Raw genomic sequence first — 6,373 nt, forward strand, 5'->3', positions numbered from 1 at the left:
CTTTACAAAGGCAGGTAAGTGTCTTTACCCCCATTTTACAGATGGGGAAATCAAGGCACAAAGAAGGGAAGTGATTTGTCCATGATCACACAGCAGAGCCAGGAACAGAACCCAGGCATCCTAACCACCAGTTTATTGCCCTATTGACTGGGCCATGCCATTTTGTCAATGGCTGGATTGGCGAGTCAAGAGGCATTTTGCTGGCTTTGCCATGTAAACAAAAATAACATGTAGCCAAAAGTCATTTAAAAAAAAAAAGATTTAAAACATCCTGGACACAAAACATTGTGTGCAAATCTTGCGTAATGTGATCTACTGGGGTGGGGGAAGGGGAGAAGAAGGAGTGACAAGGGAAGGGCGTGTTAAAAAATATATTTTATATGTAAAATTTACAAGCTCTTTTTTTTAATTTGCATGAACTGTAACCACAGATAATCCCCTAAAATTAACTAAATATAATCTCAATTTGGGGGCTTTCCAAGCCTCAGTTTGATTTCTGAAATTGGTTAGTTTCACTCAACTATCTTTCTTTCTTTCCCACTTGAATTTGGTTAGTTTCTAAAAGGCCTGGTTCAGAGACAAAAGCAACCATTCACCAGGTGATGCCTGAGTTTGGTACATTTTTGAGTCAATGAAAATGCAATTTAATTTTAGATCGTGTTAGGAAAAGGGAAACAAAAGCACAAAAACAGCTGCTAAAAGTGACAGATGGACAGCTAAAGGCAATAGGTACTGATGCTTTTTGTAAAGTCAGGTGAAGTGCTCATTGGACCAGATCCTCAACGGCGTCCATCAGCACCATTTCTGCTGAAGTCACGGACTTCACTTGGAGTTACAAGGGCTCAACGTTTCTGAAAATCAGGCCCAACGTACCCCACAACTGAGACCCCCAAAATCAGTAGCCACTTTTGGAAATTTTGACCCAAGTGATTTGTACAAGGTCCTACAGCCAGTCGGTTGCAAAACCCCATTATAGGGTAAAAATACAAGACATATGATTTCCCTCTTCGTAAGAGTGGTCACTTCCTATCGCTATTTAGGTCTGTTCTGCAAGCATCCCAAGGTATGTGTTTGTGTACAGACAGCTTTTGTACTGCTTTAACTATATTGGTTTAGAAACCGATATCGCTTGTGTGGACACAGCTATACCAGTATAAAGGTGTTATACCGGTATAGATTATTCCCAGGCTATTATGGTATTAGCACTCGTATACTGATATAATTACATCCACACTGGAATCTGTACCAATATAATTATAATGGGTGTAAAATCACATCTCTGACAGAAGTAGTTAAATCAGCTGTGTGTCGACCAGACCAAAGAGAGAGCTGTCTTCTTCAGAGGGCTTGTTCTACAACATGATGCAGTTAAGGATTACTGACATTCGGTGTTCTGCTGCTCATTCTGATGAAAACACCATGAAATAGTTACTTGTGCTCAAAAGTTTGACAAGGTCTGAGGAAATGGAGCATAATAGTTGCCATTATTAGGAAATAGCATTAGGACATACATCCCATGGGTCAAATCCTGCAATACTAGGCCAAACTCTCCTTGAAGTCTGTGGGAGTTTTTAATGAGAATGATTAAATTATGAGAAAGGACATCAAGGACCCCTTTAAGGGTTGTGTTTAAAGCATGGGACCAGGAGCCAGGACTTCTGGTTTGTACTTCCCACTGTACCAATGAATTGCTGTGTAACCTTAACCTTAACCTCTCTGTACCTTTAATTTTCCCCTCTGTAGAATGGGCATCATATGCGCCTGCCGCAAGGGGTGAAGTGGGTCATGAAGTTTAGCTAATTAAGATTTGTAAAGTGCCTTGAGATCCTAAGATGAAAAGTATGCAGTATTATTATTAAACTCTCACATGAAATCTGTCTGTTTTTTAGTCTCATTTTGGGTATTTCCTACAGTAAATTTTATAGTTATTTGCTCATTCATGTGGGTTTGGTTTTCGGGACCTTCATGTACATTAAGCAGTTTCACTATGACATCATTGACAATGCTTTAGTCAGGTCTGACAGAGAAGAAAGAGGATAGTCTCGTCCTGAGCAGTTCAAAGTTGAATGAATAGTGGCTGCAAAAGGCAAAGAGAGAAGGATGGAAGAGGTACCCCCTCCTGTCTATGAAAGAACATCGTGGTGGTGCAAATCAGTGTAGCGCCATCAAGGTCAATGGCACCAAAGTCAACTGACAATCTGACCCAAACTGGATCGGTTTATTTAACGAACAGCCTGACACATTTCTCCAGCCTTCTTCCTAATGGTGGTCAGAATGTGAATTTGGTACCTGCTGCCCCCTTCACAGAGATTCTGGCCCTGTAGCTTCAGTGCCTCTTTAAAAGCTCCTAGTGCTGGTGACTGTTCATACATCATCTGCATACCAAAAAAATGATCCCCCATGTGATTCAGCAAAGGAAAACATTGCTGGTTTGAGATCCAGGAGGTCTAGAAACCCTCAATTTTTTTTTCTCTTAAGGAATTTCCTTTTTTTAACATTTCTGACTTCTCTACCACTGAAGCCAGGAAGTTGTCTATCCATGATCAACAGTGACCAGAATTTGGTTTTCCGGGAATGTACTCCCTTCCCTCCACACAAACTCTTGAAGTCTGTAATTTGCCTTTCTAGCCTGATAATGTGGCTGGCAGATGCATCAGTTTTGCCAAGTCATCATCTGGAAGGAACACTTTCTCTCTTATGCAACAGCCTTCATTTCCCCACTGCTCCCCCCACCCCACCCCAACTGCATTGACTTCAGCTTCAACATATTTCTAACAATCAGGCTGAGTTAAACCCACCCATGGGACACTAAGCAAACATGAGTGAGACCATTATGTCTGGTATATGACCTGAAACTTTCAATTTCAAAGGACATAGTCCAGAAAATGTAGGGACCAAGAACCCAGCACTGTGGTTTCCCTTTGCTTGGCTAAAGAAAATAGCTGCTGTCTATTTTTACTGAAAATGTGGGATTTGAGGCCCTCCTCACGCTGTGTACAAAACAAAAAATGCCGCCAACAATAAAGGAATGGGGCGGGGGTCACCCTGGTTTGAATCCATCTGACTGGTCTACAGAAATGCTCTCAGGGATCCTTCAAATATTTCATGCCCACACAGCAGGAAGTGAAGGAAGGTGGAAGAAAGTTGTAATGGGAGGTATATTTTTGGAATGTCATATCACCTACTGTATGCAGTGTAGTTGTAGCCGGGTCTGTCCCAGGATAGAGCTCTGTGTGGCTTGAAAGCTCGTCTCTCACACCAGCAGAAGTTGGTCCAATAAAAGATATTACCTCACCCACCTTGTCTCTCTAATATCACCTACTGAAATTCCCCTTTTTCATTTTAGGACTGGGATAGAATCAATATAATTCCACATACTCTCGCCACTTTACTCCTCATCTGTGCTATGTTGCTGTAAGATTTTGTGTGAGCATTGTGTAACACACCATACAACCAGTACCAAGATACTATGATAGTTATGATGATGGGATCATTAGAAATGGCATAGATAGATAGATAGATCAGTCTAATGCTTGGTCCCATATTCCTTTAAGTAAATGGACATTTTAAGTACTAGGGTGTGATTTATATCAAATCTGGCATGTACATGACCTTCATGTTTATGGAGATGTAAAATGAGCAGTATTTTGAACTCTGAAGCCTCAGATCAAAAAAGATTTTTTTCTCTTCAGGGTCAATGTTCCTGAACAGGGCAGATAAAGACTTTTGTCTTGTTCTGCTTATGCTCAAAAATCAACAAGTTTATAAAATGTGTTCGTTCTTGGTTACTGTTTTTTTATAATGATTGAACATAGATTTTTAGAAGGTCAAGCAAAAGTATTAGATGCCTCAAAGTGGTAGTGAATACAACTTGGGAAGAGAGAAAGAATAAACTCAAAGATCTGGTTGGTCATTCAATCTTTAACTTCTTTGATCCTCCATTCTTTTAAGATGAAATGTTATACAAACATATTTCCAGGAGAATGGTCCTGGAATGCCTTATACTAATCTAGTGCTTGTACTACTGATCACAATCTCCATCTTAGATCCATGACACTTCATCCAACATGTCCATGATATCGGTGTATTCAGTTTCTCCTGAACATGGTGATTTACACAGCCTTTTTCCAAGCCTCCTAGTAGGGATTGCTTCAGATAAACTGAACTTTGGCCACCCCAGTGTAAATCCATGGGTCAGCTACCGCTCCTCAGCACCCCTAATGTGGTTTTAGCAGAGTAACACTGCAGCATAAATTGCTACATGTGGCCCTTTGCAAAGCGCCTTCTTTTGAGACATTTAACCCCAGGCTGGATAAAGCACTAGAAAATAGAGTCAGGAACAAATGAATGGAGTAGATGATCTAGAAAGTATTTTCCACCACTAACCTCTATGATTATATGATTAATCATCCAGCTTCCAACTGTTCCTACAGTTGCCATATTACAGCACTGTGATAGTTTCAAAGTTCATATGAGCTGGTCATTTCATTTTAATCCTTTCCCTTTCATATTCAGAACTTTCTCAAAATTTGACCTTTTGGGCTGAAATTTCTCATGCTCACTCTCAATCTGATGAAGATTTTAATTTTTTAATTCGAAAGCTTGAAGAAATTCCATTCAGCTCTTTTTCTAATTCTTTATGTGTGAAGGGAACATGTTTTTCATTTTAAATGATGTATTTTGACTTTCTTTTGAGCTCGGATAACTCAAAAACAGTTAAATCTTCACACTTGACATATAGGTAATCTGGAAAACGAGCTAATCTGTGTTAAATTTGAAAAAAAAAAGGTTTTAAAAGAAGAAGTTATGAACTTTTGAAAACCGTGTGTGAAAACCATGTGCTGAGCATATGCAGGGCTTTGATTTGAGTATGCAGAGACACGTAATAAAAGCTTTAAAAAAAAATCTCCCATCATTGCTAACACTAGTGCAGCTCCAACAGTGTTAGCAACATCAGGAACACTAATGTAGATAAGCCTGGTATTAATTATTATTATTTATTATTTGTATTATAGTAGCATCTAGAGGTCCCAACAGAGATCAGGGGAGGACCCCATTGTGCTAGGCACTTTTACAAACACAGTGAGAGATAGCCCATGCCCTAAAGAGTCTCTAGTCTAAATAGGCAAGAGCTCAGGATAGTTTTCAAAAGTTCAGAATGTTATTTCAAAACCATTATTACATGCTGTTAAAAACACCAGTAGCTGCGGAAGCCTCGTCTACAGAAGCTCCCAGTGTTGCTATCTCCAGGGAAGCTGCACTAATATTAGTAATACTGGGATAGGTTTTGGAGGAAAAAAGCCCAGTGCAGACATCCTTTCAACAGACTCACATCTGATTATTCTCAGGGCTTCCAGGAGTCCTAGATAAAAATAGCTGCAGAATTAAACATTGAAGAGACTGAAATAATCGATTAACAGAGCTGGCAATTGTTCTGCGAGTTCCAGATTGTCCTGTTTTGAACCAGGGGAACCCATGCCCCATGAGGAATACTCATAATGTGCTCACGGATCTTGAAACTTGATGTGGTTTTAACACAACTGGATAACATTGGTGGTTGAACTGATGATAGACAGATACTGTAGTAAAGTATTACTAATGCTAATAATAAATAACAACAACAAACAACCCCCCCTCATCTGGGTTTCCCCAGTCCAATCTTTCTTCTTTCTTTCTGTTATTTGGACTGTAAGCTCTTTGACTCAGGGCAATATTCAGTTGTGCCTTATGTACAGCACCCAGCACGTTATCTGAGGCAGCGTGACACTGATGGATTCCGTGCGATGTTTTGTCGCCTAGCATCACTGCAGCATGATGAGGTATCGAAGCGATTGATGTCTCGATGCAGGATCTTCGTAGAGTGACCAGATGTCCCGATTTTATAGGGACAGTCCCGATATCCGAGGCTTTGTCTTATATATATTAGTCTACAGAAGAGAAGAATGAGGGGGGGATTTGATGGCTGCTTTCAACTAGCTGAAAGGGGGTTCCAAAGAGGATGGCTCTAGACTGTTCTCAGTGGTGGCAGATGACAGAACAAGGAGTAATGGTCTCAAGTTGCAGTGGGGGAGGTTTAGGTTGGATATCAGGGACAACTTTTTCACTAGAAGGGTGGTGAAACACTGGAATGGGTTACCTAGGGTGGTGGTGGAATCTCCTTCCTTAGAGTTTTTTAAGGTCAGGCTTAACAAAGCCCTGGCTGGGATGATTTAGTTGGCGTTGGTCATGCTTTGAGCTGGGGGTTGGACTAGATGACCTCCTGAGGTCCCTTCCAACCCTGATATTCTATCATATAGGCGCCTATTACCCCACACCGAACCTGATTTTTCACACTTGCTATCTAGTCACCCTAGGTCTTTGGAAGGCTGCCATG

This window comes from Lepidochelys olivacea (assembly GCF_965140295.1).
Source record: "Lepidochelys olivacea isolate rLepOli2 genome assembly, chromosome: 21".
In the NCBI taxonomy this organism is placed as follows: Eukaryota; Metazoa; Chordata; order Testudines; family Cheloniidae; genus Lepidochelys; species Lepidochelys olivacea.